The sequence below is a fragment of the Cavia porcellus genome, unplaced genomic scaffold, assembly GCF_034190915.1.
Source record: "Cavia porcellus strain 051 isolate PalLab524CR breed Dunkin Hartley unplaced genomic scaffold, mCavPor4.1 scaffold_10, whole genome shotgun sequence".
NCBI lineage: Eukaryota > Metazoa > Chordata > Mammalia > Rodentia > Caviidae > Cavia > Cavia porcellus.
In genome coordinates, this window is record NW_026947493.1 from 10,682,426 (window position 1) to 10,696,422 (window position 13,997).

At 36.8% G+C, this 13,997-nt stretch overlaps 1 long non-coding RNA gene across 1 annotated transcript in view; it reads left to right on the top strand.

Moving 5' to 3' along the window:
• Positions 1-8,572: 8,572 nt before the first annotated feature.
• The window catches only part of LOC134477835 (uncharacterized), a 29,802-nt gene continuing 24,377 nt past the window's right edge, over positions 8,573-13,997 (top strand). Inside the window, exon 1 of the long non-coding RNA XR_010050071.1 lies at positions 8,573-9,315. This is a non-coding gene — a long non-coding RNA (uncharacterized LOC134477835). The remainder of the gene's footprint in view (positions 9,316-13,997) is intronic.

Sequence of the window (13,997 nt, forward strand, 5' to 3'; positions counted from 1 at the left end):
CAAGGTTGACAGTCCAAAGACTTGTCACGGTGCTGCTGAGGAGAGCCACCTGACCGCCAGTGCACTGTGACATGAAGTTTGGTTCTGTTTTCAGTGAAGTATAGCCTAGAGCATACACGAATTTAGTTCAGAATGTAGCATATTGATAAGGTCACAATCAGAGGCATTCGCAAACCCAACAGGAAATTGGAAAGGCAAAGGCATGTACGGAGTTCAGTAGACTGTGAAAACAGAGTGGCTGTGTTCCTACTCATCCACACAAAATTCCATACATAAAATAACTAGTATACATAATAAAAAGGACTAAGAAGCTTTTTCCACATTCAACGCAAAAACTATTGCTAAAATTAGCTCCTAAATTGAGACTTCTTTAAAATATATTCAGAAAATCCTTTTTGTTTTCCTTTTCTTTTTCTAGCTTTACCAAGTATAGGTGACAAATTAAAAATAAATGTATCTAAGGTTTATAATACAATGTTTTGACATGTGTGTACATCATGAAATGATTGTTACAACCCAGCTAATTAATATATCTATTATTTCATTATTCATCTAAATGTTGTTCCGTACTATTGCATACAAGATCAAAATCTTAGAAGGAAAACCTACTCCATCCTTTTAGTTCTGGGACCATAAGACACAAGAAATCTATTTGTGTGATGTGGTGTCACCATAGAGAGTTAAAGTCTTTCCAAAGAGATTAAATTAGCATCTGAACAGAGCTTTCTATCATCAGGCAGACTTCTTCCTTTAGGGATAAAAGTCCATTAACTCAGATATATGTTACACCTTCTGACTGAGAAAAAAATTTGTGAAAAAGAGATTGAAAGGAGGAGCATGGCATCCAAGGGCACTTATGTACATGGGTGTCACACAACCTGGCCTTCCTGCCTGTTCCCCTAATAGTTTATAACCTTATACATAAGGTCGATGGCAGTGCCACTGTGTTCATGCTGCTGATAACGAGGACGACTTAGGAACTGTAGAACTTTAGTAGCATTCGCAGTTCTGGAGGCCTGGAAATCAAAACCAAGGTGATGACAGAGTTAGTGTCTGCTGAGGCCTCATTCTCTGGCTTACAGAGGTCACACTCTCCCTCTGTACTCACATGGAGGAGGAGCAAAATCTTCTCTTGGGGGCCTCTTGTATAAGGGTACTGATCGCTTCATAAAGGTTCACTCTAACGATCTAATCGTCTCCTAAAGTCTCCACTTTCAACTATCATCATATTGGAGATTAGGCTTCAATAAATGAGTTTTGGGGGAAAACATTTAGTCCTTCTTTAGGACTCTTAATAATGACAATAGATAATCTTTAGCATAAACTTGCCGTACCCCAAGCGTCTTGTCTTATATTCATTCGCTTATTTAAGAGTACCCTTTTCTTCATTCTCTTATTTAAGCAGTACCTTTCTGCACTGGGTTGTAATAAGAACACTATTTTGCAGCTGATGTTAGAGGCTTAGTCATTTGTTGATGGTTACAGAATGTAGAATTACCCAGATTTCTTTTTTTTAAATTTTATTTAAGGAGAAAAAGAAAAAAAAAGCAGAAAAAGGGTACAAGTTATACAGAATTTCAGGAAAAAAAAATAAAGAGTAGGAAATCACTAGTTACTGGATTACATATTGCCATCTTAGAAATAGTTACAAAATTAAAGCATATAAAGTGGACATTCAAACAGTGAGACTGCAAACAGTTTTGATCAATGATCCAACAAAACTCAGTAATATCATTGTCTATCTTATACACTTAAATATACATGCAGTTATATCATTTAGAGCACTTTCTTTTCCTCTCTTTTGTACAATGACTATTACACATTTTGGGTTTTATTACTCCCACAGCTCTTATTACTTTTTGGGAAGAGAGTAAAACCAAATGTGACATAACAGAACAGAGTCGGTTAAATCAAAAGGGTGGACATAATAGATAATGTAAAAACATAATACAAGGTGATCAACAATGGTTACCATAATGCCTCCCGCTATCTCAAATAGAATTGCCTATATCATCAGTTATAATAAAATTGAACAAAACAGTAAAGTACGAAACCAACAAAACCAAAACATTGGAGACATTACAGGTCTTCAAAAGTAGATAATAGGCAACCAGAATGGGCGCCTAAGTAATCTGGATTAAAAGTTCAAGCTTCTTTTTCTTTTTCCTGTTTGGTGGTGTTGGGAATTGAACTCAGAGCTCTTGCACTGATCTACACCTGTAGCCCATTTTATTTTATTTTTATTATTATATTTGGAGTACATAATGGTTGCATTTAATGGGAGGAGTTGGTACGTGAACATAACACATTATAATTCCTTTTCCTGACCCCCATCTCAACTGTTTCTTTCTTCTCCTAAATTTTTGGTTCCCTTCCAATTTGCAAAAGCTCTGTTTCCATTTTTTTCTTTTGATTATTTTAAAATTCCCTTTCCCTTCTCTTTCTCCTCTCTCCATCTCTTTTTTCCTCTTCCATTTAGAGAAAAATCGCTCTACTCTTAGTATGTTCTTTTATTTCACTTTTTACTTATATTTTGGGTTTCTCATATGAGAGGACCATACAATATTTAAGCTTGTGTGTCTAATTTATCTCACTTAATATTATGGTCTCAAGGGTCATCTATTTACATAGGAAGTCCTTTATGTTTGTGCTTCTTTTTGGCAGAATGGTATTCCACTGTGTTTAAATACTGTATTTTCTTTTTCCAACATCTATTGATGGGCATATAGACTATTTCAAAGATTTAGCTATTATGAACTATGCTGCTATAAATATGGCTGTGCATATATCACTGTGGTATAATGTCTTTATCTCTGTGGAGTAGACACCGAAAAGAAGAATACCTGAGTCAAATGAAATTTCTAGTTTTAGTTCTCTGGGGAATCTCCTACAATCTCCATAATGGTTGAACTAATTTACATTCCTATAAACAATATGGAAGGGTTCTTTTTTCCACGCAAAAGTTTTGTAGCATTTGTTATTACATGATTTCCTGATGATGGCCACTCTTTCTAGGGTAATTTAGAATCTCAGTGTTGTTTTAATTTGCATTTTCCTAATGGCCAATTATGTTGAAAACTTTTTTTCATGCATTTGTTGGTCATTTCTACTTCTTTTCATTGAAGTTGCCCATTTTTTGATTGGATTTATATTTTGGAGTGGCTAATTGTTTTAGCTATTTATGCATTCTAGATGTGAGCCCTTTTTCTGAGGACTAACTGGCAAAAAATTTTCCATTCTTAGGTTGTTTCTTCACTCTGTTGGTTGTTCCCTTTGCTGTGCATACATTTTTAAAACTTGATACGATCTCATTTTTTGATTCTCTCTTATTTTTTAAATTTTTCCCAGGCTGACTTAAATTCCCAATCCTCTTGCCTCAGGCCCCTACAATGCTAGTAATGTAGGTATACAACCCTCGATATACTTTTTAAAAGTTTTAAGATCTCCGAGTTAATGGCATTCTAGTTTCACTGGAATTTTTTTCTTTTTGCACATAAAATGATAGTATACTTTACAACGAATTGTGCAATAGAATGCATAAATATAACACAAAGCTATCACATCCACTGACTGCTCAGTGATGTGCAATGCAGTAGGAGGGTAGAGACTAAGATGCTATATATTAGGAAGCAGTTCTCTAACTTTCCCATAGAACAGCATGGATTTGGTAAACAAAATCTGGAACAGAACTCTAATATGTAAAGCAGAGAAGAGTAATATTTTATTTATGTAAACCCACTTTACCCTAAAATTGGCATATACCTATTAAATGGCTAGTCAGTCAAACACACTAAGAAACCTTGTCTTTGACAAAACAGCCACACATGTTCATTGGAAGAAAGACAGCCTCTTTAATAAGTGGTATTGGAAAAGCTGGCTCTCCATACGCCAAAAACTAACACCAGACCCATGTCTATCACCATGCACTAAAGTCAAAATGGATCAAAGATATAAATATTAAGACAAAAATACTAATCCTACTAGAAGGCGAAGTAGGTAGAAGTCTTAAGGATATAGGGGTAGGTCAAGAGTTTATGAATAAAAATCAAACTTCACAAGAAGTACTTCAAAGAGACAACTGGAATTTCATCTTCCTAAAAAGGTTTTTATTGAGGGGTTAATGAGAATGAAACTCATGACCTCGCACTTGCCAGGCAGGCAATGTGCCACTGAGCTATATTCACAGCCTCTAAAAAACTTTTTTTTCATATGGAAAGAAATCACCAATGATGTGAAAAGAAAATTCACAGATTGGGAAAAGAGTTTTGCCAACTGTTCCTTGAACAAAGGACTTTTATATGGAATGTAAAGAACTGAAAAAAAATCAGGTCCCCCAAAGTTAAAGACCCAATCCCAAAACAAGCATCTGAGATGAATATACAATACTCAGATGAAAAATACAAATGGCAAATAAATATATGAAAATGTTCAACACATTGATCATTCAAGAAATGCAAATTCAAACAACACTGAGATATCATCTCACTCCAAAAAGGATGGTTAACATCAAGAAATTAACCAATAACAATTGCCAGTGGGACTGTGGGAGAAATGGAACCCTTCTTCATTGTTGGTAGGTTTGTAGACTGGTACAACCACTGTGGAAATCAGTGTGGGAATTTCTCAAAAAACTAAGATTAGTGGTTTCATTTGACCCAGATATTCTTATTTTGGGTATTTTCCCAGAAGAACTGAAAATAACATACTATATCAATATATGCGTACCCACGTTTATAGCAGCAGAATTCTTAATAGCTAAGTCATGGGAACAACCTAAATGCCCATCAATGAAGGAATGGATAAAAAAAGATATTTTTTTTAAATAATGGAATAGTACTCAGTAATAAAGAATGATAAGCTTGAGGCTTTTATAAATAAATGGATGCAATTAGACCATACTCACAAGTGAAATGAATCAGACTTGTGTGTGTAAACTCTGTATTGTTTTGCTAGTGTAGAAACTGAAAAAAGTAATTAAGATTTGAAAATTAGAATAGATACAGTAAAAGGGAAAGAAACTAACTCAAAGGGGAATTATATTGTTTGATCAGTCTTAAATGCCTGTATCTGAGCAATTACTATGAGGATAATGGTATGCAATATACCAACCATTGTTAAATTCCTATCATCTTGTTTTGAAATCCTGTATTGCATTTTTTGTTGCTCTTGTTGTCATCATTTTGCTTTTGTTATTGTTTATTAATTGTTAGTTGACTACTTGATTTTTCTGTTTTCTTCTCTTCATAATAAATAAGTAAATAAATAAATAAATGATTAGTCAGTGACACAATCAGTTAGCTCATTGGAGATCCCTAGTACTTTGAATTGTCACTTGACTGTGCTTTCATTTCTTTTAAATTAGTATTCTAAAAATATTTGAGATTTATTTCTATCTTTACTTTTATATTCATATGAAATATGGAGAAAATCAGTACACACCTTGGGGAAACCATTGTTAAAAGCTACTCTTTAAGGTTTATAAATCACCACACAATTAATCATCATAAGGTCAAAAGATCACTCCACATTCTTTTTTGTACAAAACATTATTCTATTGAAAATTACTTGATATGACTCAGTTATTTGGGAAATAGTCTTGAGGTATCATAGAGTTCAGGTGAATCAGAAGAAATACCTACTTCAAGTTCTCTGAATTCTAAACCATCATTGGGTACTTTAAGCTGAACAACAATACTCCTAGGCTTAGCACTCCACGTGTGGGTCCAAGCTCCATAACTTGCTAACAGTATGAGCTTGGAAGAGTTGCTTAGTTTCTCCAGCCTTGAGTTTTTCCCCTGTAAGTAGGAATCAAAAGACTTGTAGTTATTTTACAATGGTTTTGAGAAGCAAATAAAAGTGATGTAAATAGAGCATTACTTATATAATGGCATGACCTACAGTAAGTAATGAATGAATTTTGGGTTTTATATTTATTACTGTGTCTCTACAACAGGAAATTGGGCATGCTACTAGGGTATCAAAAGATCCTTGAGAAATGATTTTTAATATGCAAACAGTCTCATCAATATGAGAATTTGGAAATAAACATGAAAAGTAAAATAGCAGTAAAAACCAACACAAAGTCAAGACTAGATGAATAATAAAGACAGTGTGCTACATTCACAAGAGTAAGACATTTCATCTTAGACTTCATGGTCCTATCAACGTGTATAACACAAGTTGTAGATCTTGGATCTGTGAGATACGTTTGAGCTGCTAAAATGAAAATATTGGTAAATAATTGTTAGAAAGATCTTGAGTCACCGTTTAGTGTCAGAATATTTCAAATAAATATCCAGATATCATTTTTTTCTTTTTTAGCCAAGAGACTTCACACTGCTTGTTAATAGTCACTTTGGACCTAGCTGAGATTGCTTCGATTACAAAAGTGGATCATCTGTCTGATCTGTTACAGCACTCATCAGCCCTTGTTGCTTCTCTGATACTGTGATTAATTACACTTACCTAATCATGCTGCCTATGTCTGCTGCTGCTGTTGCTTTTCAACGTTGGGCGATGCTCCTTCTACCTCTTTGCCTATGTGCGGAAGTAAAGACTATTACTTGCTTCCATGCAAACAAATGTCTCTTATATCTGGTTTGCTTTACTCACTTATGTTATCTTTCTCTTGTCTAGCCTTGTGATTCTGTATTCTGAATGATTTACAAAGATTTGGATACGCAATGACAAAGAATATTTCATTACTAGAATATGTACAAGGAAGTAAATGATATAGGGACAAAAAACAAATATGACAGGGGTCAGTGGTAGTGTTAGATGATACTTCATAGAGTAAAGCAGGTCTTAAAGGAAGCATGAGTCCTTGGGCTAAGAGGATGATTGGACAGGTAAATGCCTAAGTTGTAAAACATAGTGCTTATCTAGTGACCCTCCATGTACTTTGGTCTTCAGTTATAATCACATCATTACTTGTTTAACTATTTTCCGTGGTTTCTCACAGTCATCAAGATAAAATGCAGGACTAGGGATGTAGCTCAGTGGTGGGATGTGTGCTCAGTATGCACAAACACTTCAGTCAGGTTCCCAGAGCAAGCTGCACAGACATAGACACTAACGCACACACACCACCACCACCACCACCACTACCACACAAATTTCAAACTCTTCAGGTTGACTTATGAAATTCTTTCTGAATTGGTCCCTCCATTGCCTTCCTAGGGCACCCAAATCCCCAAAATTGGCCACAGGGAAGGAGGTGAGCTCGGTGATTGGCTGTTGCATCAGAGTACCAGGCAGTCTTGGATTCTGAACACACTGTTTGCTCAGATTACTCCCAGCTGCATCCCTCTTCTAAGAAAGCTCCTCCAATACTGTCTCCCTCCAAGGCTGAGTTTACCTAACACAGTGATCAGCATGGCATCTTTACGTGTGTGCTCCTTGAGTTTTTGTAGACCATTCACTTGTGGCCTTCAATGGATTCACTGTGTTGACCAAGGGGGTCAGAGTCCATCCCTGGGAGGAAATCATGGCAGGACTTGTTATCCCTGAGGCAGAGAGTCTCTTCATAACCTAGGAGACCATAGAAGAATCTTTCTCTTTTATCTTTTTTTGGAAGGGGCACAAGGCTAAAGCAAGGGGTCCCTTTTCTTGGGGCATGTTAACCCATCATGAACTTTTCTGAAATTCCAGAGCTCTCCGCATTGTGCAGATTCCTAGTAGCATACATCTTCACGCATCACTCCATCCACATTCCAGCTGTCATACTTCAGTCTTTGCTTCCATCCTCATTTTCACGGAGGTATTGCTCAGCCCCCTTCCGCTCCTTTTCCGTAAAAGATTCTCTGGAAATTAGCTTTTTGTTATTTTACTCATTTTGTTGAAAACTGCAGGGTGTGACAATGGAGAGGGTTCTACATACAACAGAACATGCTATCTGTACCTAAAACTCCATAATATTCATCTTATTCTTTAGTGGTTGTTAGGGTATATCTGTGAGCAAACCCTGTTCCCTTTCTAATTGGAAATAGGGTTTTGGTAATGAATAAAATGACATTTCTACATCAAAAATATATGTTGACCCTGAGTCCTACCCTTTATATATTTCCCTCCATCTGCCTTCATTGTACCTTTACCATGGTCCAGAATGAGTTTATCTTCTACAAGACAGATTTCCAAATCTGTCGCATAGTCCTGTCTTTTGAGTAGAGTGTTCTCAGTTCCTTATTCAGAGTTAGAGTTCTGAGTGGACTGTGAGATTTTCATTGCAATATTTTCTAGAGTTTTTATGTGAAAACCTTTTTTTCAAGGTTACTCTAAATTACGTTTTAGGGTAAAACCTTTGAAATCTAAATTTTCTGTCACCTTCAAGTGCATAAACATTTTGGGAGACAAGTAAAATGGGTTATTATACCTGACTTATTTATTCAAAGTAAGAAACAGGTCACAGCCTTTTTATTTAAGCTGATCATCTTAATTATATCTTTTGGATACAAGTATTTGCAATGTTTTCTGCGGTTTGGGTGTAATTTCCTGCCAGTGGGGGATGTGGAGGCGGAGGGAAGAGGAGGGGCTGCTGAGCTTGAGCATCAAATTCTTCAGTCCAGCTGCTCTCTGTTAAGTGTCAGTGACCTTACTCAGCAGTCCCCAGACTGGTCAAGGTCCTTGTAATGAGAAAACCAAATTACAGGTACGTAATTTTCACAGTTTTCTGCCAGGATCTCCAAGCTGGTGACAAATTGATATACTACTGTCTGTGTGAAAGGCTGCTTTCAGAACGCAGGCCACTGGGCTGAAATACTATAGCTAAAGGATTTTGCAATTTCAAGCCTCTGAGATATTTTTATAAAAAAAAAAAAAAAAAAAAAAAGAAACCTTCACCCAACTCCCTTGTAGAGTGCTAAACTGTAGAACATATTTGTTTCAGCGTAGAGAACCTTGCCAAAATGACAAAATGTGAGAAAATAATCTTCAGGCACCAGGGACCAAGAGATCACAAAAAAGCAACCAACCTTGAGAGATGGTGTATATCTTGGGATTCGAATCTCAAATGGTGAATTTGTTAGGCATTTCTCTCTCTAACTTTTAAATGTTGACAGTTAGGCAATAACTCCCTTAATGTCACGCACGTTTCTGCAAAGTAATTTTCTAAAATAATAAAAGCAGTTACTTTAATAGTAACATAACATTTGCTAGTTTTCCTTTGTCAGGTTCAGCTCTGGACACTTCCTCTGCAGGCATCCAGTCACCCTTTTCATTACTGTGCCCATCTTACAAGTGAAAAGACTCAGGCGCAGAAGGAAATTGTCTGGCTATTGTCTGCACAGCCAGTGAAGGCCAGGACCAGTAGTCACAGAGGTAACTGTCTCCAGGGCTCTCTCTGTCAGTCACAGAACTGGATCTGTTCTAGATACACAGTCATTTCCTGTAGGAGCAAAGGCATTATTGGTTGGTATGTTTCTGACAAGAACTGAGCCTTTTGCAGAAACAAATACTAGATGAATATTTAAAAAGTGAACCTATAACTAAATGGATCTTTTCTCAGTAAAAATAGTAAATAGTCAAACCGAAGTCTTAGGCACTCTCAAATTGTCTTTATCCCTGGATTCTCCACTGGGTTACAGGCCAACCATGAGAATCTGTATTTCTAACATTTTTGCAGATGATTTAAATGCACATATCCATTAGGAAATCACTGAACTAAGTTTCGTGTTTGAACACATATTGAGCTTCAACTATTTGCTGGATAAATATAAGTAAAAACAGCCATGACCTCAAGGTACTTAAAAAAGTCAAGGTTTGCATGTGTTGGAGGGAAATAAGAAAATAAACAGCTATAATAAGTTATAATAAAAGTCTCTGACTGATCAAAGAAGGTGATAACATTACCAAGAAAAGAAAAAAAGCTAGAACCAGAAAATGTAAAGAGGAGAAGACCTTTAGGCTGAAAGACATTGGATGGGATATTTTTTCAGGAAAAGGAGGTTGGAAGAAGGGCAGGGAGGGTTTTGCTGGACACGTGGCATACATCCACTGAACAATCACCACTTGCTACCTATTTCCATGTATTAGATATCATATTATGTGGGGGGCAAAACACAGAGGAGAAAGAGGCGGGGTGAAAGTGTGTGGTCTGCTCCAGGTCCTGTGAGTTGCAGTTCTGCTTGGGTTGGCCACCAGGTAAGAGCAGGACTGTTGCAGAAGTCACAGATTGTTTCCTGCAGGCGCACTCTCAGCTGGTACCTATGGGCAGGGTGTGTATTAGGAATGTCCTCGTGAATGACACTCAAAAAAGGAGAGCAGGCAAGATCTGGACTAGCAGATGCTGCGTTTCCCTGCAGTTTCTACACGGTCACAGTGGATCCCATTGGAAGCTCTGGGTCTAGGATACCAAAAAGAGGAAGCAGAATTTTAAGAACCATTGCATTTAAAAGAAAAATAAATTTTTCCAAAAAGGGTAACCAGCTCATTTTGAAGTAGGCCATTTACTATGTTCTTGATACTTTTCTAAATATATATTCTAAATACATATTCTATGTATATAGTGTGTAAACAACCTCATTTATTATCATTTTCCTCTTGGTTCCACCCACTATTCAATGAGCTGTGTGCACACACAGCCCTTGTCCTTATCTCACCAGTGAAGATTAAAGACCCTGGTGTCTTGGGTTCCCCAGCTGGAAGGAGAGAGCTTGGCCTTGAATCCTCACATCCTGGCCCCTGAACGCTCTTACTCAGCAGCTAAAATACATTTAGAATGACTTTGGTCTACAGTGACTTCTGTTGCTCTGTCCCGAACGTCTATACAATGAAATACAACGTAATCCTCCTGCCTAGAGGGAAGGGAGTTCACATAAGGAGGTGCAGCTTTCTGCTCTGCTGCTGGGCTTTGGCAGCGGTTCTTGACTCAGTCTGGACCTTCATGTCTCGACTCTAGCGCCACCTTCCACAAATGGAGCGACAGTTTTTTCTTTAAATTCCTGTTACTAACTTACCTCCATTTTGTCTTCTTATGTTTCTCCCTCCCCCTTGACCCCTCATGCTTATGTATCTATATAAAACTAATAAAAATTTGAACAGGAAATATAAAATCACCATGAAACCAAACCAAACCTGCAGCAAGACCTCGGAGGGCCCCATGCAATCAGAGCTGTGTGAAACTATTTTCTAGGAGCTGTAAACCTAATAGCTTGCTCTGTTTAAGGCACAGCTGCAAAGCTCCTGGGACAGATATGCCCCTTGTTGGAAAACAGAAGGCTTGTAAAATTATTTTCACAAAATTTTTCCCTTTAATATTTTCCTGGCTACCTCAGGCACTCCTTTGCCTCTTGCCCCACTTAGCTAAGTAACTGGAATGTGGGAGGTGTAATGGTGATGGAATACTAATTTTTCTGTTTACTTATTTATTTATTTATTAATTATTGATGAATAGCAAATTATTGGTACAATATCTTCTACTCTTTTTCCTACAGTAGTTAAAAGGGTTCTTTTCCTTTCTTGTAAATTTCATAGTGTGTGTGTATATATATTTAGTGCAGGAAAATTGTCCTATGTCTGTGGCCCTCACTCCACCACAAAAACAGTCTATTTCTTGAAGAGACACTGTTATATGTTTATATACAAGGTGGCCTTGCTGCTGGTGTGTACCAGGATGCCCTCTCCTCACCCCACATAGATACGGCTCTTTTGCCTGTGCAAAAGTCCGTTCTTTTTCAACCTTACATTTCTGTACAATTCCCTGTGTTTGGGAGATGAGAGATATCTTTTGGTTAGTGCTCCTTAGTCTAATGTTGTGCTGAGAAGGATTAGATACTGCTTTGGCTTTGCTTGTATTTTCATTTTCTTAGGCGCTAAAGATTTGGAATCAGCCACAGACAGGTTTGCATCATGTTTGTCCAATTACTACATCTATGAGGTAGCTGTGAATGAACCATTCAATCTTTCCTGCACTTGGTCTCTTCAGATATACAATGTATTCAATACTACACATCATCTTAATAAGGATTTATCATGCTGCCAATCCCTGTCCACATATTAATTTATTTAGTCTTTATATCCCTATAAAAGAGATACAATTAAAATCCTGTTTTACAAATGAAGAGAAAAGGAGGTAAACATCATACCCCAGGTCATTAACGTGGTAAAGAAAGATCTGGAATTCACTCATGGGTGTTATGATTTGGGTTTCACTTTAAGTAGCAGCGTCACAGCTACAAACTGCACAGCTGTCAAAGATAAGGGTCTGGGGCCTGCTGACGTCCAGGACATGACTCTGAGACAGAGAGTGGTAAATGTTGCTTTTACTTCATTTATGCACTTACATCTGTAATACTGTTTCTTTTGCTTCTTGGTTTACACCAACACTGAAATTTCTGGCTTTTTGTTATCTTCGTAGAAAATTTAGTTACATTATCGTGAATCTATTACCTTCTGGATGCGTCTTCCAAAGATGGAGAAAGGAGAGCTAAGAAAGAATGTGGATAAGGCAGAAGGAATTGAAGATCTAAATCTGCATTTAACCACAAGAACTCTCCCATTCACTCTCCAACTCTTTCCATTGCCCCTGATCTCTATCCAACACGGAGGAAATAGAAATATGAAGTCTATTAAAATTGTCGTAACAGTGCTGTTGCTCACCAAAAATACAATATAATAGACTTACGACTTTACCTCATTAGCAGCAGTATAAGCCCCATATCCTTAGAGGAGAGGGTCTCCAGTTGCATCAGTGTTCCCAGAGATACTGGGGAATTAGGGTTCTGGGACCGACCCCAGACCCACTGAGCTAGAAGCGCTGGAAGATGGTGAAGGCTCTCTTTCAATTCATGCTCAAATTTGATAATAATGGTGGAGACGGTGGAAGACAGCAAACTGTAGCCACAAGCTAAAGGCAGCCCACTACTTGTTTTTTATACAGTTTTATTTAAATACAGCCATACCCATCTATTTTCAGATGGCCTATGGCTACTTTTATAACACAGTCAAAGCTTGCATGGTTGCAGACTTATGGCTGTCAAAGCTAAAAATATTTACTATTTCTAGAATTTTATAGAAAAATATCTTCTGACCCTCACCTTGGAGAATCACAGAAACAGAGGGTTTTGAGTCAGTCACTTGGAAGTGCTCCTGTCACCTAGATGCTTTTTGACCTCAGGAAAATTTTTCTGTGTTGTTTAACTTCTTCCTCCACTTGGAGTAGGAATAACCGATCTACTTTTAAAATTGTAATGATGAGTTAGTACACACAGACATGCGCAGAATTCTTAGCACCTAAAAATTGCTTAGTGAGTAGAAATTGCTGTTATCAAGACAACATTAAATAAAATTTTCTGTTAGTTTACAGAAGTCTGAAGAAAAGTAAAGGCCAAAATATTTGATTTATCAATTAAACTGTTTAGTGCAATAAAGAACAGTCAAAATGTTTAGTCTAACAATTCTTCAGCTGGAAATACAACTTTTAAAAGTTGTTATGTGCTCAGGTTGACACTTCAGTTTTAAAATGTTTTATATGCTAAATGCCTTCGATCTTGATTACATCTAAATAATAAAGAAAAATATTCACTTCTTCATACTTCTAAATTTTTGAAGTCTTAATTGGTGATTTCATTTTGATGACAAACATAGTAGAAGATATTTTTGGAAAAGAGACATTAATTAAAGTATAATTTACACTTGGCAATTTTTCTTCTCCATTATGGATATTAGGGACTTGATGTGAATAGGATAAACAAGAACAAGAACTAACATTCACATCACGGTGTTTATATACTTTGTATTATTTGCTGTAATATATGTATGCATGGCATATTTACATTTTATGTGCACCAAAATGTGGGGTTAAACCTGTATAACTAGTGTTTCCATTTTTTGTTACTTTACTTAGACATTTAAATTATTATTATTACATTTAAATTACTATTATTATGATTTTGTGGGATGATCAAGCTCAACTGATCAGTTTTCTATTCCACATGGTAGAGTTGAGGTCTCAGTCCTGTATCTTTATTTAGGTGGAATTTTATGGGGGCTGGGACTTCCCA